Source organism: Squalius cephalus, assembly GCF_949319135.1.
Source record: "Squalius cephalus genome assembly, chromosome: 23".
In the NCBI taxonomy this organism is placed as follows: domain Eukaryota; kingdom Metazoa; phylum Chordata; class Actinopteri; order Cypriniformes; family Leuciscidae; genus Squalius; species Squalius cephalus.
The window spans coordinates 11,231,735-11,258,173 of record NC_137144.1 but is presented as its reverse complement, the minus strand read 5'-3'; the positions used below and the strand labels follow the sequence as shown (position 1 = coordinate 11,258,173).

General features: G+C 38.1%; 1 protein-coding gene across 6 annotated transcripts in view; it reads left to right on the top strand.

Moving 5' to 3' along the window:
• znf469 (zinc finger protein 469) overlaps positions 1–26,439 on the top strand; it is a 310,850-nt gene that overhangs the window by 196,281 nt on the left and 88,130 nt on the right. For 3 of the 6 annotated variants that reach the window (XR_013819934.1, XM_079859986.1, XM_079859984.1), the window contains one exon: positions 1,579–1,661. The gene's annotated coding sequence lies outside the window, so the exon portion shown is untranslated. Of the gene's footprint in view, positions 1–1,578; positions 1,662–24,028; positions 24,153–26,439 lie in introns of those variants that run through there. The other 3 variants (XM_079859988.1, XM_079859987.1, XM_079859985.1) reach the window with 1 other exon arrangement.

Here is a 26,439-nt window from a genome sequence, read left to right as displayed (position 1 = left end):
ACTTGCACTCTTTTGTGGTATTTTCAAAAAGTGTAAAAGTGTTTTCTATTGTTGCTCAAAAGCCTTTGAATCGGGAGTTCTTTGAAATTTAGATATGAGATCACATGTATGAATCGTATTGTTTGCAGTTGTTTGTTCACTTTTTGTATATATATGTACACTCTATATATGTACACACACACACATATTATACTATACTGTATATGTATATATATTATTTTGTATATGTGTGAAATAAAATAATTAATAAAATAAAATATTGAATATTTATTTATTAAATAGCCAGAACATATAATATATGTATTGTAAAATATAATTTAGCCAGAATTGCAAGAGTATTGTGTGCTAAAATCCATATAATTTACTTTGCCAGACAGTGTGACTGTGTGACGGCATGCGTTGTCTTTACACAACTGTTCTCTCCAACCACAGCAATGAAGGTATAATGTAGGCCTCACACTCCCTTCCTCCCCTGTCAGATGTACATTTTGTTTTCTCCTTTTTGACTATGGGTCGCCGTAAGAAAGACAACAATCCTGTGAAATGACAAGGTGACACTGATTTCCAATTACATGCCTGTCAATCAAAACCCGAAGACGTACTGATAAAAGAAAACAGTATGGATTGACGGCAGACGTAATCACATCATCTGTATATACATATTTTAAATCAAGTTCTTGAATGTGTCTGCCCATGACGGATGTCACAAGTATGTTTAACCACTTCTCATGCTCAGAGACAGACGTAGAGGAATTGGCTGACCCAAAGCCTGCCTGACCCAAAGTGTTATAATTTTAGACTCGAGCCTCTCACATGGTCTGGAACAAGGACGGCGTTTGGAAATAAACTTGGAATTTAGCTTAATTGTAGTTTACAGATTTAGGAGGGGCCAAGTGTTCAACTTCATTTTCCTGCATAAATAGAGTGTGAGTATAGGCCAGAGACATGGGGTTTGGAAGCCACAAAGGGACTTTGAAAAACTTCAGAGCCAGAAAGGACATTCTGACTTCTACTGTTTCAAAACATTATGGCGTAAAAGACAAACATTGGCTTCATAATGCATAACTTACGGTCTGAAATGATACTTTAATTAATGAATGAGGTAGAAACATTATTGTCTTTCATAATCTACAACAGCTTGTACATAAAGGAAATATTAAATGGGTAAACACCGTTTAAGCAGTCACCGTCAAACTAATATAAACTTTAAAACGCTAGGTTACAGCTATGAATAAAATGTTAATATTGTCCAGGTGCGTCTAGAAATAGCTTCCGTAAAACTTTGTTTATAGTCTCATAAAGGATGATTCAAGTCACATTTATTTATATAGCGCTTTATACACTGCATTTCCAATGCAACGACTTAAGCATTTATATTACATTGCAATGAGCTTCATTTTCAGCCCCAATGGCCCAATGGTGGCGCCTATAGAGCATTTGATCTGTAAATACAAACAAGGATTTACAGATCAGAGTTGTAATCTTTTCCATTTTTGGCAACCTGTCTCACTGCTGTTATAATGTCCGTGTGATTAATTGAAGAAAATATTAATCTAGTTCTTTTTGTGTGTGTTTAAGGAGACACTCATGTTCCTTTTCATTCGGATCTGGCCTGCAGATCGCAACGGACTGGACATCTGGAGAGCCGGCAGGATTCCCAGGTGGGCCGATCCATCTGTCTGGCATTGGTCTGATAAATAAAGATTATGTGTTTTACATTTATTTACATATTTTGTTCCGGCCATGGCAAGTTCAAAGGATCTCATTTTATGATGCAGACTGCAGCCACTGTAGGAATTAACCCTTCAAGCTGCTGCCATCAAATGTCCTGCATGTAGCTCAATATAATGGACATTGGTGGAGGTTTTTTGGGGCTTTTATTCAGCAGTATGAAGAACTAGGTGTGCCACTTAAAAGTATAATTAAGGAATAAATAACCAATTTAACCCTTACCCTAAAAAAATAGGTTTAGTTCAATGTAACAGTAAAATAATAACGAATCATTTGACAAATTAATAGACATTTAAAACTTCTTTAAATGTAAGTCATGTCTAAAAGCTAAGTTAAATGTAACCAAACACATTGTTTTTTTAATTGACAAATCCATATGAAAGAAACCCTATCCGAAGTGGCATATAAAAGATCCACTTTTTTTATTTATTTTTTATTGTAGAACAATATTTAGGGTTCAGTTTAAAGTTGTCATCGTTGTGTCGCTTGTATTTTTCATGCTAAAAAGTTTCATTTGGGTTGATTAAGCCTTAAATAGGCAACCTTTTGCCCCCCCCTTTAAAAGCCTTGGGGTAAAAAATGTTCCATAGTTCTTAATAAAGAGTAGTTGAGAGATACTGTGAACACACCCTCGTAAGTTCATCAAAGAGCAAGGCCAAAGGTTAATCTGAAATGCACGACTAACAGAGACTCTGCTGACAGACCGACGGCGACAGTCAGTGACAGGACTGTTATTACTGTATTATTACAGCATTATTACTATGTATTAACATCACACATCACTGTCTGCAAAAATGACCTTTTTGTTGTGTAATTGAATGTTTGTAGATCTTAGTCAGATATACGTCTGAAATCATGTGGAATCAAATAATTGCATTCACATCTTCACGCTCCTAAAGCACAATCTGTCTCCCACATGTCAGACATGTTAAGTTATCTGCTGCGATCCATCTTCTCTTCAAAGTGAAGCTTTGTGTTTGAGGAATGCACTGGCTGAAGTGAAAAATGTCTATTAATAAGCCGTGCCCTGTTGGGGACCCTATTTCAGCAAAAAAATATGTCATGTCTAGTTAGGGTGTCGCTGACTTGTCTGTGAGAAAACAGGCTTCAAAGCAGGACATCAGCATCAAACTTAAGAAAACAGGCTTTCTGCTAGGCACATCATTCACGCACTCTTGTGGCTTGGGAAGAAAATAAAATGTGCGCTGTTTTTGGGGGGGAGGTGAAGAGGCTTGAGAGAGCATGTATATTCTTGTTGACAGTCTGAGAAATTTTTAAATGAGGGTTAGAGGTTAAATTATTGGAACTTCAAGGGCAGAGATTTGTGCTGGTATGGGATTTGAGGGAAGTCTTCAGGTGAATTCACTTAAAATGGCGCCATGATCGCCATGATATGATGCAGAAAAAGTTTTTGTGCTTTTCGGCTGCCGGTTGAATTCATATAGGCTTTAAAGCACCTCAGACTCACTTTGTCCTTTATGCCTAAGTGGTTGATAGACATACAACCATGTTCAAATTACAGAACTTTAACCTTCATCATTCCAGTCTTGTATAAACAGCCTCATAGGCGTTTATTTGAATTTGTGACAACCACCTGGAGGCCTGTATTCTGATCTGCTCTAGTTATTGACTCCTCCATTATATATGCTGTCTTGAGGTTTAATCTAGTCATGCAGTACATGAGGGAAACCCCACCACTCAATGTCATGCTGAGTGAGATATTTGTCTTTCACCTCTTAAAATCCCTCCCCTCCTCCCCTTCTTAAGGGTTATTGACAGGTCTAGAAGGCTTCAGGGTGAGTGGAGGGGCATGTAGGGGGCGGGACCCTAGTATTGAGTGACAGCCTACAGTTATTGCATCCACTGACAGATAGATCGTGTCATTAGTTCTCCATGGAAGGCATGCATACAGCACTTGAAACATGACTCTGTATTATTCCGCAGGAAGAATGTCAGCGGAAAACTCATATACTTCAGACATGCTGTTTAATACAGGTATTCATGCAGAACTAAAGGGTCTGATATTAGATCAGTGGAATAACTGACAGTGACCTGATTGTGTCTGTCACCGCAGCTAGTATGTATTATTCAGGTTTGACGGATTCTATCAGTAAGAGATTTAGGCCTATCTGTTTTCAGTTAGTTTACCTAATGTACGTATATTTACATGATAAGCTAAGAGTGGACACGCTCTATATTGAGTAAAGTCAGTGCTAAAGGGTGTTTTTATTAGCACAGGGTAGTGTCATGCATTGAGACTTTGACTAGCAGAATCAAGTCTGGTCCAAATTTGAGCATATTCTGGCAAAGAACCACCCATTTAGACAGGAAAAGATTGTTTTACTGACATGTAATGCAACCAATCAAAGTTTTTTGTTGTAGTTTTAATTCAAGGGTGGCTTTTTTTCTGAAATAGTGTATACCAAATTAACTGCTAAGGAGGAAAAAAATGGGGTTGGTAAGATTTTTTGGGAAACTTTATTTGGTAACCGTTAATTTTAAGGTGACATAAGCCACGTTTCCATTACCCTTCAAATTACGCAAATTGAAATTTCGAATTGAAAATACGGCCAATGGAAACATGTAAATTTAGCAAAAACTCCCATATATCAAAAAAATAGTTTTTTACACTCACATGAGGTGGGGGTTTTCAGGCAATTAGAAAAAGGAATATTTCGCAAAACTGCAATGGAAACAGTTTTTGCACATTTTACAGGTCACCTGACATAGATGGCGCGATATGTTTGGACAGAAGATGAGACAGTTCTTCATTAAAGGGTTAGTTCACCCAAAAATGAAAATTCTGTCAGTAATTACTCAACCTCATGTTGTTCCAACCCCTTAAGACTTTCGTTCATCTTCGGAACACAAATTAAGATATTTTTGATGAAATCTGAGAGCTGGCTCACTCCTTGATTGGCTGCTAGGTAATTTGCATCTGACGGCCCAGAAAAGTCAGTAAAGACATTGTTAAAATAATGACTACAGTGGCTCAACTTTAAGTTTATCAGGCGACGAGAATACTTTTTGTGCGCAAACAAAAATAACGACTTTATTCAACTATTAATTTTCTTCTGTGTGGGCCTCAGGCGTGAGTTCATAAGAGCGCCACGATGTATGCGTGAGAACTGAGAAGATTTTAGGCCCGATTTTCACTTTCCGAGATCACCGACAAATGCCCGAAATCACAGGCAAATCAGTGCTCGTTCACGCGAGTGACAATCACGCAGTGTGAATTATCAAAGACGAGATCTGAGAGAATCCACAAAATCCTGCTGTGTGAATGTGTTCTGACTGAAAACTACATTGGCGATGACCTACAGCCAATGAGAGAGCAAGATACAGGACAGCGGGATGTTCGAGGAAGAGATATAGACCACAATATCAGTATTTAAATAGATATATTTACAATTATATCAAACAGAAACAAAGCACAAACATTTGCTTGACCAGCAGCAACAGCAAAATTATTTATTTACCCCCAACTCTCTTTGCAGAACACACAATCCTTGTTCCCTGTGTCTCCCCAACCATTTCCTCCTGCATAAGCTGTTTTTCTTTTTCTCCTTTTCGCTGCAAATCAGCGCGGACAATTTGGATCGCAATCTTCTTGCAGGCTGTAATTTTTAGTAACAATTTCAGTCTTGTGTGAGAACTCCAGTCTCACGCACGCGGGATCTTGTGTTATTTCCTTATCACTTCTCGCACGTGTTTGGTTGTGAAACGTAGTTTGCGATTCTTTCTTTTGTTAAGTCATGCAATGTGAAAACCCCTGTCGCCGATCCATCGTGCAGTGTGAACACAGCAGCAACTGAATGTTACCCCAGATAGTCACGCAGTGTGAAAAGAACAGTGACCCAACTACTTTGAAAATCGTGCAGTGTGAATTCGGCATTAGTGTCATGATCCCTGTGCTGTGTCTTGTGTTCTGTAAGGACTTTTATGTTGAAGTGAATTCTCCGTTACCTTTGTTTCTGTGTTCACCTTGTGTTTGGCTCCTGTTTTGCCTTGCACCTTGTTTGTCACTATAGTTACCCTCATTAGTTCCCATGACAACAAATCACCCACATCTGTCCCTCATTAGCCCCTTGTTAACCTGTCTATTTAAACCTCTGTGCTTCAGGTTGTTGTTTTTTGTCGGTCATTTGTATGTGTGTTCCTGTCTTTGCTCCTCTGCCTTCTCTTTGTGGATTATACTCTTGTTCTTGGATTATTCTGCTAATAAACTTGTGCTTGCATCTGGATTCTCTCTCTCTGCCTCGTCCCTGCTCACACGTTACAACGACTGACCAACGACTGACCAAAAATGAATCCAGCAGCACAAATTAAGCGTCTCCGTCAAGGAGACTGACCAATTGAGGACTTTGTGGACCTGGCTCACTTGACATGTATGGACAAGGTATGCCAATACCAAATGGCTCACTTACCGGTATGCCATTGCATGACCCTAGCTGGACTATTGAACATTATATTAGTGCTGTAGCAGTGCGTCGATGACGTCGACGTCATATTTTTTGCGTCGACGCTTCTTTATTTTTTTTTTTTTTTTTTTTTTGCACCATTCCCGGAGGTACAGCTCGCCACACACACACCATCCGCCGTGTTATTCTGTCATGTTTTCTCCCTTTCTTTCCAAACCGCGACAAACGCCAGTCTCCTTTCTCTGCAGAATGCCATAAATCTGCTCAACCAATCACAGCGCACCATTCCACGCATTGTAAACAGTAACGGCGGCGCTTTGAATACACCCGGCATCCTAGTTTTCCTTATCTACTTAGTACTTTTTGATCAACAAACAAACAAAAAAATTAATACATTTGACGGCATTGATGGACCTGTGGTGGTTTCTGCTGTAGGGAAGAAACGTAAGCTATCGAAATCTAATCATTTACGTGAGGAGATTAAGAAGATGAGGCACGCGGGAGGAAGAGAAATGCCGACTGTTTCTTGTTCTCACACGACAGCATCAAACTTCTGTCACGCTGACACGTTAACCCCAGGGGATCTTTTAAAAAACTTTCAATTCTTGTACTCAAAGTCAACGAAAACCAAGCAGGACCAAGCCATTTTACAGCTGATCGCCATGAAAAAAGTTCAGAAGGTATTTCTTAGCGATGGCTGATTGAATGTAGCCTATGTTTAGTCCAGTACGTGCCTGTATATAAGATTAGTATTGACCGAGTTCAGAGGCTGTCATATGTGGATCAACTTACTTTACTTTTCAACAGTTTCAGTATGAAAAATAACTTTTATATTGATTCAATGGATTAATTGCATTTTGAAAAAAAAAGTGTCATGAATTTATTGCATTTTTGGGAAAAAATAATCTGTTTGTAGAATAAATCTTTGAAAATCTAAATCTGGATTTGAATTATTTATGTTATTATAACCTAAAGATGCTATGTGAAAGTTTGAAACAGAAAATAGTGGTTTTCATCTTGCCACTTTCTTGGTAACGAAAACACATTTTTTACTCAAATTAATCAAAATGGATTTATCACGTTTATACTATATTATTCAGAAGTAAACATTGTAGCTGACAGAGTGTTTATGTCAGAATGTTTATTTTTAAACCACAACCTTCTAAGTGCTTCTTTTACCGATATATTTAACAATATCTTTTGCATTTCTCATCCAATCAACGTCAAACTTGGCACTGCACTTACTCGTGCCCAGACAGCTGTCGAGTTTGAAATCCATCGGAGTAACGGTTCGACAGAGATATGCAAATAACAGACAGGATAATTAATTCCAATTAGTCGTTAGATTAGTCGACTAATCAATAAAATAATCACCCAACTAATCGTTTAATTAATAATCGTTTACCCCAGCCCTACATTATATTGACTTAACATTACAGCTGAGCGGCTCTGCATTTACTGTGGGAGTCGCAGTGGATGAATGTACCACTCTCGACATGGCTGTGATGGCCACCACGCCAGAGTCTCCAGCCATCATGGCCGCCAAGCCAAAGTCTCCAGCCGTCATGGCCGCCAAGCCAGAGTCTCCAGCCGTCATGGCCTCCAAGCCAGGGTCTCCAGCCGTCATGGCCTCCAAGCCAGGGTCTTCAGCCGTCATGGATGCCACGCCAGAGTCTCCAGCCATCATGGATACCACGCCAGAGTCTCCAGCCGTCATGGAAGCCACGTCAGAGTCTCCAGCCGTCATGGCCGCCAAGCCAGAGTCTCCAGCCATCATGGCCGCCAAGCCAGAGTCTCCAGCCATCATGGCCTCCAAGCCAGAGTCTCCAGCCGTCATGGCCTCCAAGCCAGAGTCTCCAGCCGTCATGGCCTCCAAGCCAGGGTCTCCAGCCGTCATGGATGCCACGCCAGAGTCTCCAGCCGTCATGGATACCACGCCAGAGTCTCCAGCCGTCATGGAAGCCACGTCAGAGTCTCCAGCCATCATGGCCTCCAATCCAGAGTCTCCAGCCATCATGGATGCCACACCAGAGTCTCCAGCCATCATGGATACCACGCCAGAGTCTCCAGCCATCATGGATACCACGCCAGAGTCTCCAGCCATCATGGCCTCCAATCCAGAGTCTCCAGCCGTCATGGATACCACGCCAGAGTCTCCAGCCGTCATGGATACCACGCCAGAGTCTCCAGCCGTCATGGATACCACGCCAGAGTCTTCAGCTGTCATGGATACCACGCCAGAGTCTCCAGCTATCATGGAAGCCACGTCAGAGTCTCCAACAGTCATGGCTGCCTTGCCAGAGTCTCCAGCCGTCATGGAAGCCACGCCAGAGTCTCCAGCCGTCATGGATGCCACGCCAGAGTCTCCAGCCATCATGGAAGCCACGCCAGAGTCTCCAGCCGTCATGGATGCCACGCCAGAGTCTCCAGCTATCATGGATGCCACGCCAGAGTCTGCAACCGTCATGGATGCCACGACAGAGTCTCCAGCTATCATGGATGCAACGCCAGTTTTTACGGCTGTTATGAACGTTGTATTTGAAGATACCAAGGGGATTCCTAGGCATTGGAGATAGGCTTCCTGTTTGGTGGATACACTGTTGATGTCGGTGCAATCACGGTGCGATGTCACGGTCCCTGTGCTGTGTCTTGTGTTCTATAAGGAGTTTTATGTTTTAAGTGTATTCTCAGTTCCCGTTGTTTCTTTGTTCACTTCCTGTGTTTGGCTTCTGTTTTGCCTTTTACCTTGTTTGTCGCTATAGTTACCCTCATTAGTTCCCATGACAACAAATCACCCACACCTGTCCCTCATCAGCCCCTTGTTTCCCAAAACATAAAAAATGGTGTTTGCTAAAAAAACTGACAAAAAAATGACAATTTAGTTACTTATTTGTCAAAATGTCTAAAGTATAAATATCAAAACATTGAAATATAAAATGTATAAGTCTATCCATACATTTTTAGGTTGCTTTATGTTATTCCTAAAATTTTCATTTGAGCAATGTAACAAAGTTAAAGGAAGGAGGAGACAGGAAACGAGAAACGCAACTTTATTCACACAAACCAAACGTAAACAATAAAATGAAAGTAAAGCAGCAGCCCCTTACTGAAGACTGCCGCATAAACTAAAACAAAACCACAACATAAAGTCGAGGCCTGGTCCTCTCTTGTCTTCAACTGTCGTCACCCCTCCTTTTATCCTTCCGGAGCTCCTCTGTGGGACTCGGTGTGTCACACAGGTGATGCTTATTAACCCTTGCACGACTCGTTCATTCCCACGCCTCTGCCCTCCTCACCACAAGCAGACTTCTGATCTGTCTATTGACTTTCATTGTCTGCTGATGATTATACTGCATTTAAATGAGAGATGGCCAACACTTTGACCAATGGTTCAACACACTTTATATAAAACATAACTAGAGTGCCAGTAAAATGTATTTAGTCCTTGTGGATAGTTTTACTTTTATAATATTACAGCATGAACTGTCACCATAAACCAAACATTTCTGCTTCTACTCATCAGCATGTTCTAACACTGTTTTCCTCAAAGATGGAATTGAAGTCTTCAACTCAATTGAAGTAGTTGAAGACACATTGAATGCCTCGAAGGATAGTCATATCTTTCATATATAAAGTTTCTCATTAAAAAGGTGAGAAATGGTAGAGCAATTGTGATTCTGGACAGAGCTGGCTGTCAACCACACCTCTGGACACTGTGTCCTTGTGAGAAGAGCTGTGATACCGTAGTAAAAGTGGCTTAAAATAGTTCAATTTTGTTTTATTATGTTGTATTATGGCATTGCAGTGTCAATGACTCATACATTTAATAAATCTACCTGGAATGGAAGAAGGTGACGACGATAGCTTTTGTTGAAAAGACATCAGTTGCAAGCCAGTACTTGTATGTTCAATTTTATTGTGTTTTTACTTTTGGTTTAAAAAATGTGTCAGCAACCTGTCACCAACACAACATGAAGCAACACTCAAAAAATCTAAATTTAATGTAAATTTGGCCTTTTGTCCGTTACAAGCAACATTTTGCTAGTCACTTTGTTATTATTTTTTGTTGTTTGACTTGGTAATTTCATCCACAGGGAAATCTCACTGGTCCAAAATCCTGCTCCAAATATCCATATTTATTATATTATATTATATTGCAGGTTGATTTTTTTTCTTCCTTTGGGTTCATTCAATTTACTTTAGTGTTATCATAGTATCATTAAGATAATATAGTTTTTTATTATTATTATTTTGAAATAGATTTTGGTTTTAAATGTTTCATTTTAAAGTTTTAGTAATTTGGTTGTTTTTGTCATTATTAGTTTTAGATTTGAAAAAATTGATATATAGTTTTTATTCATTTTGAAGCTGAAATAAAATAAGTTAAGTTTTCTTACAATAGGTTTTAATTCAAGTAATTATTTTTTATTGATTTCAATTTACTTATCATAGCCCTCAGTTAAATACATCATACTTCCATGCTGTAACAATAAAATGTTTAAAAAAAAGCACCAGTACACCAACCTACAGTATGACATGGTAATACAGCACTGATAGGATGTTGAAATAAAGACAAAACCATACATTGATGGATATGAATATAAAGAAAGGAGAGCATGATGGAACTTGTTTGGCCTCTTCGGCTAATGTGCTAGTGTCCAGCTTGTGGGCAGACGCTCTTATTTAAAACATGTGGGTCTCGATAAAAAAAACCAAAGCTTCTCTCTCGTCTTTGATCACTTAACTCCCCTTCTCTCTCGGCGAGTCCTTGAAAAAAGCAGCTGCGGCAGATATTGTTGGACGTCATCCAGGGCTGATGAAACATACCTCGGTAATCCTCAGCACCTAAGCGCACAGTGTGTCGTGCCGGAGCGCAAACGTGACAGACACTCAGTTACCGCTACAGATGTGTCAGGATTGACTACATATGCTCACAGGCTGATGTGTAGTTTCTGCATGTCTGCATTGCCGAAGTTTGCTAAGGATCATTTTATTTAGCAAAAGTATCTCACATTCACTGATGCGTCCAGGTGATATGAAGAGTGTACAAAGAAGCATATCTTTGGCAACAGTGTGAAAGTGAATAGCACACAACAGGCACAATAGTGGTATAAACATATATATTTATCGGTTCAATGTGCGTCACGTGACTAAACATGCGTCATCGTTTTCACAGCCCACACTATAACGCGGAAGCAGAGTTTTAAAATGTATCCACTTGGGAAAGTGTTTTCAAAAGGCTCAGTTTTTGCAGGACAAAAACGCCGTCTCGGTGTGCATCACAGAGCCAAAGCGGAGAGAAAAATATGCGTTTTCAAACGAAAAACGTATTAATGTGGTCCCTCATTTTGATCAGTTCTTTATTCTGTACTGTTCGTGTCTTGCACGCCGTTTCATTTTGTTTCTCTCCTGTGGAATTAGTTTGTTTTATGAAATAATTCTATTGCTATTTGATCCTTTTGGCATCTTCATCATTGAACTTAAACGTGACTGGGGGACATTTTGAGGGATTTAAATTGAAGCAGTTTAGGTTTCAACATTCCATCTTGAGTCAAACACGCAAGTCTCTCAAATTGACAAACTCAATTGCCAAATATGATTGTTGTAGAGTAGAGTGTTGTCAGTGATAGGTTTAAGTTCAATCAAATGGGAATAATAAAAAAAATCTATTTAATGTCTTATTATTTTAGTTCAATGTGATTAATTGCAGAATGAAACATACAACATATTATGTATTCAAATACCTTTCATTGCTTACAATTGTGTGTACTTTTGGATGATAATTTTGGTACTGTGTTGGGTCACCACCGAAAATCTGTTTTAACGCGTGCGTTTGTTTGTTTATAATTATGAAAGGCATTTATAGAGGTGATGATTTAGAGTCATGTGGCTACTCTTGTATGTTCAGTGTGTTTGCGCTCATGCTCATTTATATGTGCTGTTGTTGTCCATCACAGTGGGAAGAGCTTGGCCAGTCCTCCTTGTTTGGGATAATTGCATGTTTCTGTGGTCTGTGGTCCATTCTCTGTCTCTATGTGGCCAGGGTATCTATGTGGCAGGATCCACATTTAGGAGCACTGTCTCCACTGTCCAAATCTGTCCCACTCCTTCGCTATTCCTATAGAATTGCTTGCACTTTACCAATATAATACCCAGTGTATTCGGCAAAATTAAATTCTAGTTTCGTGTGCAGTAGGTTTCTTGGGGTCTTCGATGTCTGTTAGAGCTGGACAATATATTCCAAAGTTGGTTAATTCATGAATTATTTAATTTACTGAAGTGGGTTTAACAGAAATAATAAATCACCGCAGGTGTGTGTGTGTTTCAGGAGTTGAGCTGTGTGATGAATGGATCATCTGATCACTGAAAGGGACCAGATCAAGTGATTTACGCAGGAGAGTGTGAAAAAGTGAAGCCAAGGCGTCGTGGAGTCTTTTCAAAAGAACTGCAATGAACAAACATTATGAATTATTTATTGTGCTGTTTTTTTTTTTTTTTTTTTTCTTCTTCTTTTTTTTTTTAAGAATCTGAATCGTTTATCTGACATTTCGGGCTGTACAGTTAACCTGTCAACATTTATTTTTCTTGTATTTTGTATAGGTGAGGCTTTTACATTCTAATTACAATTCTAAAGGTATTTTAATATCAAGTTTTAAGGCCCGTTTACTCCAAGAACAATTACTCTAACGATAACTAAATTGGCGTCCACAGCAGCACATTTTTGACATTCTCTGAAAAACAGAATTCCTATTTGGCATTTTAGACTAAATAGTTAAGCAAACAATATTCATTATTTCTATTCTTTTAATTTGTTGCTACTCCATTCGGTAGTTAGTAGTGCTCCTGAAGTCCTGTTCGTACCAAATCTCATATGTCTAAATGACAAAAGTATTACACTTTTTCACAATTTTGTACAAAACCAAGACATTTATATAACACAATTAATTGTTCAGCTGAATCTGTTTTATAATATTTTTAACAAGTATGATAATATTTTTGCTCCTTTTAGTACAGAAATGAAAGTTAGGCACCAAATTAAAAAAAAAAAAAAAAAAGTTTGCAATACCACAATTCTTCAGCTGAATCTCATATCTGAAATTTTAGACTTATGCAATATATATATATATATATATATATATATATATATATATATATATATATATCATATATATCATATATATATGTATATGTATATATGTACAGTACAGGCCAAAAGTTTGGAAACATTACTATTTTTAATGTTTTTGAAAGAAGTTTCTTCTGCTCATCAAGCCTGCATTTATTTGATCAAAAATACAGAAAAAAAAATGTAATATTGTGATATATTATTACAATTTAAAATAATTGGTTTTCAATTTATTATACTTTAAATTATCATTTATTTCGGTGATGCAAAGCTGAATTTTCAGGATCATTACTCCAGTCTTCAGTGTCACATGTGACATCCAGTCAATCACATGATCCTTTAGAAATCATTCTAATGTTCTGATTTATTATGAGTGTTGGAAACAGTTCTGCTGCCTAATATGTTTGATGAATAAAAGGTTAAAAAGAACTGCATTTATTCAAAATATATATATATATTTTTTAATATAAATCTTCTTTATTATCACTTTTTATCAATTTAACACATCCTTGCTGAATAAAATTATTGATTTATTTAAAAAAAAAAGAAAGAAAAAAATTACTGACCCCAAATTACTGACCAGTAGTGTATATTGTTGTTATAAAAGATTTCTATCTTGAAAACATTTGCTTCTTTTTTTTTCTTTTCTTTTTTCTTTTTCTTTTTTTTATTCATCAAAGTATCCTAAAAAAGTATCACAGGTTATGAAAAAATATTAAGCAGCAGAACTGTTTCCAACTTTGATAATGAATCATCATATTAGAATGATTTCTAAAGGATCATTTGATAGACTGGAGTAATGATCCTGAAAATTCAGCTTTGCATCACCGAAATAAATGATAATTTAAAGTATAATAAATTGAAAACCAATTATTTTAAATTGTAATAATATATCACAATATTACATTTTTGTCTGTATTTTTGATCAAATAAATGCAGGCTTGATGAGCAGAAGAAACTTATTTCAAAAACATTAAAAATAGTAATGTGTCCAAACTTTTGGCCTGTACTGTATATGTATGTTCTTGTAAACAAAAACCGTTCATGTTTAGCTAGATGTCAAATAGTACTTCTCATATTTTTGCCTCATTGAGTGTTTTGTTAAATAACGCTAGTGTTTTTTTGTGTGGAAAATTCAGAAAAATAGGTGTCAGCAGGCCTTAGCGCAGGAGTTCTCTCCTCTCCTCACTCACTCTAACATCAGCGCTTGGAACATCACAATCAATTGACTCGCTTCCAATTAATAACTTTAAAGCAGAAGAGAACAAGTCATATGGGAGTGCTTTATCTCCAGGCCAAATGCTCTCTTCTAAATGGAAGCAGATTGGTCACATGTCTCTGTTTTATTGTTCTCGTCGCGCCTGATGCCGAGGCATACTGAGATGCAGATGATGGTTTTTCTCTCTGGTTTCCCAAACAGGCCGTGGAAAGCATAATTCAGTAAGTATATATGTGTTGCTCTGACTCAAAGCGCCACCTCAGCATCCTGGCAGTGCCAGCACACCTAGCTTTCCAATGGCATCTGAAGTTTCATTTTAGACTGCAAACAAACCAAAGTAGCCGACAACAGCCTATTTCCGTTTTGCCGTTGCCAAAAGGTCAGGACAGATGATACCCATAATCTGCCTGAAACTCAATCCCTACAGCTGCAAAAAAAAAATGAGATGTTTTGAATTGTTTTCTGGCTGTTTTGCTTAAAATCTGCCAATATATGACTGATAAAGGTCAAGGCCCATCTAGAACTGGTTTAAACATGAAATTCAAATACCTCTGGATTCGTAACACATCTAAAGCATGTTGTCCTGCATTACAAAAGCATGCTGTAACCTCATAAGTGACACCTGCGTTGAACTGATGAACTGATGCATGCTACGAGTGACATTAGAATGAAGATTCATGCATGGCTTTCCACTCTCAACCCCTCTGGTGCCCCATCGCCGAGTTCTTGATCCCCTAAAAGAAAGTTCAAAACGCGATATCCATCAAGGACAAAGCTATTAGTCAACATGTTAACCAAGTCAGCTCTTGTTGTACTTGAAAAACACCAGCCGTGGATGTTCATTGCAAGTCTAACATTGCTGCGTTTCTTTGAAAGGAAGCCCTGGCAGTTATTTGCCAATATGGACTAGAAGCCTTTTAATTCTCTTTTTCTTCTCTACCATTTTTTTTTTTTTTTTAAAGGAATAGAGCAAAATGTAAATAAGTCTTCGCTTACCTAAAAAAGTTTTTCTGTGAATGTGCAGAGGGCTGTGATAACATTTCAGGTTCATTTATTGCTTGTCTGGACTGGCTTGCTTTTTGCCGAGAGCAAGAATATAAGGGAAGCAGGTGTGATTTGAAACATTGACCCTAAGGAGAACCCTCTTTTCAACCAATCACTGATCTAATCTTCAACCTGTCAGTCAAACTTACATTGTGGGGCCCTTTTAAGGGAAATCTACACATATGAAGCTGACTATTTAACATAATACTAATACAATTTTGACATGTCAGTTCAGCTTTTTAATTCACACAGTTGATATTTGGCTCAAGCTGTAACCTGAAGTCATTGTCCTACTTATTTGGCATGGAACTTACATTTTGTCTAGTGTTCTAGCGTCATTGTCCTGTTGGAAGGTGAACCTTCTGCCCAGTCTTAGGTTAATGGACTAGGTTTTCATTAAGGCTATCTCTATATTTTGCTGTGTTGAACTTTCCTTCTACCCTGATGAGTCCCCCAGTCCCCTTCTCTGAAAAACACCCCCCACGGCATGATGCTGCCACCACCACCACCATACTTTACTGTTGGGATGGTATTGGGCAGGTGATGAGCAGTGCCTGGTTTCCTCCATACATGATGCTTGGAACTGAGGTTCATCAGACCAGAAAAGATTGTTTCTTACAGTCTGAGAGTCCTTTAGATGCTTTTTTGTTGTTGTTGCAAATTCCAAGTGGGTTTTCATGTCTCTTAACTGAGGAGAGGCTTGAGTCTGGCCACTCTGCCATAAAGCTCAGATCAGTGTAATCTTGCAGTGATGTTTGTCCTTCTGTACATTTCTCCCATCTCCATATATGACCATGAAGCTCAAGCAGAGTGACCATCAGCTTCTTGGTCACCACTCTAACCAATGCCCTTCTCCATTGATTGCTCAGTTTGGCCAGGAGGAAGAGTATTGGTTGTTCCAAACTTGAGGCTACATGCTTTTGTTAACCTTCAATACAACAGACTTTTCTTTGTAGTCTTCCCCAGATCTGTGTCTTAATATAAACCTGTCTCTCAGGCAGTTCTTTTTATATGCATGACCTTTTATTGAGAGGTGTGTGCCTTTTCCAAATCATACCCATTCAATTGAATTTTCCACAGGTTAACTCCACTTGAAGTGTAGTAACATCTGCAAGTGGGATTGGAATGCTCTTGAGCTAAATTTCAAGTGTCCCAGAAAAGGGTATGAATACTTATGCAATGTAATTTTTCCAGTTTTTTTTATTTGTAATACATTTATCAGAAATATTTGTTATCACAAATCTGTTTTTTTTTTTTGTTTTTTTTGCTTTGCCATTAAGGTGTGTGGAGTGTAGATTGATGGTATTTATTCTGAAAGTTACAGTATGTTTTCATAGAATGTTAATATCTTTCCTTTCAAAGGATTTGATTTCTCATGATAGGATATCTTTAAACATTACACTTTGAGTTTTCATTGGTTTCAGAGTGGCCAGACCCCTAAATGTTTTTTTTGTTTTTTTTTGCACTGATAGATTCCTAGCCGTTTTCTATTCCTGTGTAAGATAAGCGCTGTCTGTGTTTAATGTGCACTGCTGGAATGTGCTGGGCTTTGATACGCTCTGACATTCCGACAAACACCTTTAATACCCACCTGGCTGACTAACCGTCCCATCTGCCTGTCTAATGCACAGCAGACTGTATGCTGTGTGTGTGTGTGTGCACATGGACAGCACATGTTTCTTAAGGATAGAGAGAGAGAACCAGTATGTAGGAGAGAATAATTCCAGATATTTAGCTCTATAAAGGGCAATAAACAGTATAAAGGCCCCACCGCGCTCTTCACGTCTTGTGCTAGAGCCACTGTTTTGTACAGCAGACAATGCAGCCCTCTGTCTGCTTTTAATTAGGATCTGTGGTGATGTCGAGGACCGGGGGCACAAGACTGATTGTGAGAGCTGAACTGTGCAGGAACCCACCATATGAAGCCACAGTCCATAAGTCAAAGGCCTTAATAAACAATAACGACCATCTCGCCTTTGATTACCAACCACAGCAATCGCATCATGAATTGGTTATAACTCAAGGCGCCGCTACTGAAATGAGCAAATGCTTCCATAAAATGGAGAAGAGTGGGGTAAACTGTGCCACTTGTTTTTACTAGCAAAGATAGACTCTATCTATCTATCTATCTATCTATCTATCTATCTATCTATCTATCTATCTATCTATCTATCTATCTATCTGACTATCTGACTATCTGACTTGCTGTGTTTATCTGTCCATCCCATATGGTAATTAGTGTTTGGCTTTTGAGTGTTTTTTTATCCATACATCCATCCATCCATCCGTCTATTTGTCCATCCAATATGGTAATTAGTGTTTGGCTTTTGAGTTTTTTTATCCATCCATCCATCCATCCATCCATCCATCCATCCATCCATCCATCCATCCATCCATCCATCCATCCATCCATCCGATATGGTAATTAGTGTTTGGCTTTTGAGTTTTCTATCTATCTATCTATCTATCTATCTATCTATCTATCTATCTATCTATCTATCTATCTATCTATCTATCTATCTATCTATCTATCTATCTATCTATCTATCTATCTATCTATCTATCTGACTTTGTGTCTGCCTGTCCATCCAATATGGTAATTAATGTCTGGCTTTTGAGGTTATCTATCTATCTATCTATCTATCTATCTATCTATCTATCTATCTATCTATCTATCTATCTATCTATCTATCTATCTATCTATCTATCTATCTATCTATCTATCTATCTATCTATCTGACTTTGTGTCTGTCTGTCCATCAAATATGGTAATTAGTGTTTGGCTTTTGAGGTTTCTTGGTTCATGTGTAGGACTCCTAAACTTCTGTATGCTGACATAATTCCACTTGGCAGGAGTAACGTTTTTATATGTGGCCTGAACAACCAGATGCATTTAGATTTAGCCACATCACGTCTTTTATGCATCTTAAACTTCCTCTGCAGGGAGTTTGAGGTGTTCAAGCATTATATCTGGATGTGAGGGCCAAAGAAGACTCATCTTTCCACATCCTGTCATATCACGTCCATTCCCATTAGTGACAGCTTTGACTGATGGTGAACACAATCAGAGGAGGGATTCACACAATAAATAATGCTGCATTCATTGCAAGTGTCCTCAGGGAACAGTATAGTGCTGCACAATCACAGCTGAAAACCAGACTTCATCTGTCACATTCCTTATGCATCTGAGCAGATTCTTCTTCCGTAACACTATTGCTTGAGTTCAGATTGTTGGGCAACATCTACATGTACACCTGCTAAAGGGTTAATCACTCTATATCCAGCCATATCCAGTCAGTCTGCAGTCTCAAGCTATTCATGAGAACCACAGTTTTGCAGGAAGGAAGGCCTAGAGTCACAATTAGTTATTTCAGTATTATAGCCACGTAAACAGTATGTGTGTAAACATGATTTTACTGAAAAGATTACTTGCTGACCATTTCTATATTCCTCTATAGTCTGTTATACTCCTAATTATATTTACAGTAAAGCTAGATCGGTGAACATATTGTAAGTAAATGTTACCTTTAAAGATATACCTGTATGTCATGAACTTGAAATTCATTGGGAAGTTCAACCAAAATCGCATACTACTTTGTGTAAAATAAAGTTGAATTGTAATTAAGGACTTTTCAAAGACATTATACAATGAAACAGTAACATTCTATGACTATGTGATCATGAAGCCTGTCTCACAGCCAAAACCACTGCAAGTTCTGCTTTAGTTTATGTCATGGCTTTGTTTCTTGAACAATAACTGCTACTTTGATTCCAGCAAAAATAGTCAAGATAGTGAGTGGAAATCGACTGATAACAGCTGGCTCCGTAATGGATGTTAAAACTGGATTATGTGGATTTAACCAAGAAATCTGTTATGGGCAGCCAAGCAGAATTGCATCTGATTGAGTTTTACCAACCTGGCTTCGGATTTGTAAAACATTTGTTAATTTGTTTTCCAGAACTACGCCATGTGTCTGCCATTTGACAGTATCTCATCCATTTATGTTTTAACACTCCACAAAGTTCAAAACATTGGAAAGAATGAAATGAGAAAAACACTGGATAAAAATTGAGCATTTAGCTTGAAAAAAAAAAAAAGAGAGAGATCGAAATTGAGATCAAAAACAGACCCCCTGTTCCTGACACAAGTTCAACTTGAGTTAAATGAAAGAAACTTTTTATTCAAGTTAGCATTTCCCAAAAGCATATTTACCTATGTGGCAATGATGTGCTACATTTTAAATTTTTTTACCCATACCTCAGATCACTCATAAAGTGTCTATAAACACTTATTTTACCACTTTGTGCATTGTTAATGCATGTGATAACCAAATCAAAATATTTTTCTAAAAAGTAACATTTTTAAACACTTCTTTGTCTGATAGGAGGGCCTGTGCACATTTCAATTATTGTAGCCCCGTCCCTCTTATCATTGGCCCTCGTCCAATATCCCAGCATGTGACTGCGAGAAAACAGATCTTTTGGCAGCGTGTGTTTAGGCACATATGGAGCTTATTGCACACCAGTCACCGCTGCCATGAGCCCACCATTGCATCTCTCACTTGCTTAACCTGGATCACACATGCATGTTCCAGGAAGCTGAGTGTACCTCTGGATGATGACCGGCTGGCCTTGCTCCTCTGGACCTGCTCCCCAATGCATGAGCCCGTCCAGTTGTAGTTTAGCTGACACTTTTATCCAAAGCAACTTACAACAAACTTATTGTTCCCATGAAGAACTTGAAGTTACAACATGAAGTAAGTGTCTTGCTCGAGTAGTAGCCTCATGGGCCGCTCACAGAACACGTTTTTCCATTCAAATGCACTACTTTTCCATTGTTTTTCTATGTAAACACACGCTAGACGGACATGTATAACCGCTGCAGGCACGTCTTGCGTCTCACGCATGACACAGCGTCCTAAAAACGTGGCGCTCAAGTTAAAATCAGTTTAACTTTTGAAAAACTCGAAAATGCGTTCTGTGTGAACGAGTCCGTATGCATGGTGTGGTTGCGCTTCATGGTCCTTTCTGATTCTCTCTTTCACCTACTTTGCTTCCAGTCTACTCTCCAATTTAACTATCCATGATAAATATATGAATTATTATTATTTAAACTATGATAGTTTGAACAAAGAGTGGAAGCTATTGTAAACCATTACAATATTTAATGAAAATGATTTATTTATACTTTTATGAAAGTTTGCAGTTCATTTGTGGCCTCATTTCCAAGTTGAAAAATAGCTGTATTTTGAAAGAAGTGTGCAACGGTATCTATTTCATAAACTGTACATAAAATGCTAAGCTATGAAATGAGCCTTTCTAACACAAAGGAGTTTTTCACATTTTCTTCCAAACTCATTTAAAATATAATTTCCATCTAAGAATGGTGTTAAACATGGTTTGTAATACGATGCAAATTACAATGTGGTGGAAATGTTAATGATGTTTCAGAAAAAAAGGATCAATGTCATTGTTGGTGGACAAATTACATTAGTCTAAAAGACCATAAGTGCCCATCGAAGATAGTTGAAGAAACACCCATTTATGTGATGAGATATGATGCCAGTTGTTCCCTGGAGCATCCCGAAGTGGCAGCTGCTGCTCACATGGTGCTGTGTGTTTGCATAATGTTTTGTTTTTGAATTTGTACCTTTTACTTGGTTGGTTTGAATAATTACATTTTCTGGAACTAATCATTAGCCAGACTTGGATTTTACATATTGCCAAAGGATCACCTTATCTGCTCACCATCTATCCAGTACAGTTGTTCAGTAAGTCTCCATTCTCTAAAATCCTATTGCAACAGCGTCCATCTATCCAGCTACAGTACAGATGTAAGTTCTGATGCTCTCAATACTCTTACTATTCACCATGGAAATATCTGAGTCATGATAACCTCTGGTCATTGAAACATCTGCAGGAAACTCCTACAGTTACCTTACCCTCTGCAGGCTCACTCAGACCCCTGTTCATGCTAAATCTGCCTCTGAAAAGTATGAACACTCTTTTCCTCAGAATAAGTTAACTATATTTACTTTTCTGCAAAATTCATTCACATTAGATTTCTTGCCAAATGCTTTGTTTCTATCGAAGTGTCTGTTATTACTTTTCATTTGATTAACTGTCTTGCTTTTGTTACACTTTAAGTATATTTTAAAAAGAAAATGCTTGCATTTCTTAAGAAATCTGGTTTAGACCCATTCATTTTCTGTAATTATAGACCAATACATGATCTCTCCCACCTGTTCATACCCCCTGGAAAGAGTTTTTGCTTCATATATATACACTTCCTCCTATTTCTAGTCCAATGCACAGTACTGAGATGGCTCTCCTCTTGGTTCTCAACGATCTCCTCTCTGTCTATTCTGGTACCTCTAGTAGTATAATGCTGCTCTATTTTGTTATAGGCTAGTTGCACGTGGCCGCCATGTTGGATTTCCGATCAGCGAGTGTGGGGGTAGACACTTCCGGTTTCTCATTACGGCCGGTGCAGGGAGCCGGAGAAAGCTGAAAATGATCTCTTATAGTTGTTTATAGAATCAATTATATCACTTAAAATACTACTAAGATCCATATTACTATCACACGAGCCAATGGCAATTAAATGCATGGATACATAGTCAGATTAATGAATGAAATACAACTGTTCACGAACAGAAGATTGTATTTGACTCATGCTGCATACGCATACGCTATGACAATTATGCCTACTGTAAATGTAGAGTTACAACTACGATTAGATTTGTTTGCATAAAATGCACCGTGAACATTCACACGTTTGCCCTGTGATAGGCTACAATTTATCTCCATAAATTCTATTTTTCTCAATTCTGCGCATATATTTTCACTTACTTACATCAATTGCTCGATCAATATTATCATCACATATTTTACATTTACATTTTTAACTGTAGGTACCACAAACAATTTAATATAGCTAAGTTTGTGTATATTTTACACACAGTATAATACTGTATTTGCTGCTTATAAACACCAGACAGATAATGCTTTATGAAACAGATGGTCTTTACTCATCTCACTTGCACAAAATAAATGTAGTAATAAAAGCATAGAAACGCACAGATGAAATACACTGAAAATGATATGCATTTAAAAATGTGGTCAGGTTGAAGTCATCCCTCCGGATCTTCTGCATCCACTCAGCCCGTACCGCAGCATCAACGGGGAATGCATGAAAGCTGACTTCTTTGTTGTAACGTGACGAAACGGTACATAACGGCACATAACAATGAAGTGCTGAGGCTGTCACCCTCTGAAAGGCAAGTCGCCTCTCTTGAATCCTAAAAATACTCATTGTGAAAAATTATCTCTCTGGTAATGGAACTCGGTCGCTGTTGTCTCTCGCTCCCGCTGTCAGATCACCGGAAGTTTTCACCGAAAGTACTGGCCCACACACTCAAGTTTGAACGTCAATGGTCGCCATATTGTGCACGGGGCGAATTGGAACCACTGGTACAGCTCTCTCCTGGTTTACGTCTTAGCTAATTGGCAGAATATATTTATCCCTATTCAGAATTACAAATCTACTGCTCCCCAAATCAAGGTGTCCCCCAGGGTTCAGTTATTGGCCCTCTTTAGTTGTAACATTGCATATTGCATTTGTTGATCATACAAATATTGATTTTATGACTTGTCGACAAAGATTTGACTTGCTATGGTGTAATAAACATCGCTGCAAATTCTGTTTACTGATATATGTCACCAAGGTAACGTTTTAGCTGGATGAAATCGATGAGGATTTGTTGAAAGTGGAAATCTTGGAAACGTCTTGGAAACCTTGGAAACGTCAGATAAAATGGTTTCAAGATTCTTAATATCTACTGTCAGTTAATGTAACGCTTATCTGTAAGATAATAATCATTTAGGCACAGTCCTCAAATCCAGTTTGCTTTGTGTCCCAATCCCAAATTAAATTAAATGTGATAAAAATCCAAAAAGAAACTAAAGAAAGGAAAGGAAGATGAACAACAGTGATATAGAGAGAACAATTCTCCCTAGTACAAGCAAATGAGAATCTGTCATCAGTTTTCGTGAAAAGAAAAGGAAAAAAGGAAGAGGATTTCAGCAAGTTCTCCTCATAGGGAGTCATCACCTCCTTTAATAAGAATCGGGCAGGTGTGTTTCCCTTTTCCAGCTGCTGAGAGAGAGAGAGAACGTGTGTAAAGGAGTGGAGAGTGAAGCCTAGACACAAACAAAGTTTGCAGAGGAAAAGCTACTCCAGAGAGCTGATAGATTGAGAGGTGGAAGCACTAGATGTTTTGAGGCTTTGGAGGGAAAAAGTCATTAATGGAATTGTCAGCAGAGAGTCTGAAATGAAGGTAGAAATGAGTAACCCAGAAAAGGTTCCTCAAGCTTGGGACAGTCTTGCCAGCTTCACTTATCTTTTTGGGCTGGGCTAAGTTCTCTCTCTCTACACTAGTTTTCTTCTCTCTTTCGCCCTCTCCTTGCATATGAGTGTAATGAGAGCCGTGCGTTGAGTTGTGGATGAGGCGTCAGTTTGAGAGTGAGAGCGAGAGTGAGAGGAGCGGGACAGGAACACACACACACACACACACACTGAGCTGCTGGGAGTTTCAGCGCTGCTTGCAAGGTGAGGGTTCAATCTATCCACTTGATGCTTCTGTGCATGAATTATTGTGGACTTGGCTGTTGTACTTAATCACAATTTACACAAACAGCTTACAGTTGTGTCTGAAGATGTCTGTAGAGTTGCAACTAGATTTTATGTGATGTTAGCACTTCTATCCATGCATATATCACTAAAGGGCTGACATTTGCTGTCAGAGAGAAGTGCAATAAACTGTGTGCGTACTGTTACAAATGCAAGTTTTAGCACAAGTGAAGTTTTTTTATTTTGCATAGTGCACAAGTGTGGTAATGGGATGATATAACTAGTATAGTTGGACTTTCATATCAGGTGGTTATATTGGTACTTCATAAAAGTGTGAGAAATTTCTTGCTGCTTCAGTATTTTTTTTTTTAATGTATTTGGTAACCAAACCTTGCAAGTTTTTTGTTGTTGTTGTTGTTGTTTTGTTTTTTACACTGCCAAATTTAGGTTTTTATTTATTTTTAATGTTTTATATATAATTTTACATTAGCATTTTTATGTTTTTAATTTTACTCTTATCAGTGACATTTTTGAAAATAAGGCATTTCAATAACTGACTAATAACCTTTTCATTGTAAATAAAGTGAAATTACTGAACCTAAATATAGGAGCCTGATAAAAATGCTCATTTAAAACAAAATTGCTTGACAGACTGTATATATATATATATATATTCCTGTACATAATTCCTGTACATGACACTGAGCCAGTTTTAAGCTTTCATTCATAGATTTACTGTCCCCTGGTTGCTCATAAAGGAAGCCTCCCAGGTAAGTCACGTTGGGAGGTCACTTACAGAGGTCAGGTCAGGTACTGGAATCTCAGATATTCTTCGCTGGCAACCTGCATCCACACCTCCCATCTTTTCCTCTGCTCTCTCCTTTGGCAATTTCCATTATTGCATGCTCAGTCCTGTCACTGAAAGCTAGTGTGGATTTTCCAGGAAAGTAAAGAGTTGGCAGTGCCAGGTTACAACCATGTACAGTTACAGTTACAACCAGGTTACTCTGTGTGTTTGTTTATCAGTGTCTGGGTTTCTTTGGGAAGGCTACTGTTCACCAGCAGCTTGCAGATTTTTAACTCTGAGGTCTTATGTGTGTGTGTGTATATCTAGACATCTCTGTTATTTCACTTCATGAGTTACGTGGAATATTCTTGATGTAATATTTAAGAGGTTTTATTCCTTCCTCTATATGATGCACAGCCTTAAAATGGGGGGTTGAATATTTCTATAAGATTTATTAAAGAAACTGTTATTGTAGTATATTTTCTCAAGCAGTTCTTTTAATCAAACCAGATGGTGCATATTGAAACCCCTCCTGCAAAACATACATGACTTTTGTGGCTGCAGAAGTTGTACAGTAGTGTATAATTACATATTTTGCTGTAATCCATAATTGCATAAATAGAAGGCAGTTAATTGCTGAACTTTATATGAGTAATAAATTTCCAGCATCAAGACCGTAAACTCTCAAACCTAACATAGCACTTGTAGAGTTTGTCTGGATGTTTTCCCATGTTTAAAGTCACACCAACGTGTAGACTATTTTGAACTTATATGGATGTATGCATTTTTGCTTGCAATTACTCATACATCATACTAGTGAAAATCCCATCAAAGACATGTTTGTGTGTGTCTTGTCTACAGTGGTTATGCATATGTAAACAGATTTATATAAACAGCTTCTCTGAGCCATGGAACGTGAACAAATAGGCCTAGAATAAAAGAAAAAAATAGGCATTACTAAACAAATCCACATTGAGATGAGTCTTGGAGCACATCCTATAATAATATCTGATGGCATAAAAGTTGGAAGTGTCACATCAGAGGCTGAAGTTAATTACTGATCAAGTGTGATTGAGGATTATTCCGTGTTTGAACGAGGATGGTGCTGGGATATTGCAAGTATTATTTGATGATTTGGATTGCTACTACATGTAAAGAGTGTTTCGAGATAATATACTGTAGGAATAAATGAGGAAGGAAAGGATAAAAGAATGAGGATGGGGAATGAAGAGCAGATGTGGAGAGGAGTTTGAGATTGTGGCCACCAGATGGCCTTTTAAATAGCGTATGGAATGAAATCTGTGTCCAGACAGTCCTGTTTCCTTATGTAACCTCTCACCTCACTCACCTCAGCTCTCTCTCTCTCTCTCTCTCTCTCTCTCTCTCTCTCTCTCTCTCTCTCTCTCTCTCTCTCTCTCTCATTCAGCTGTCTGGGTCCATGCCAATATTTCCCCTGTGTAGTTCTCATTACTCTAATAA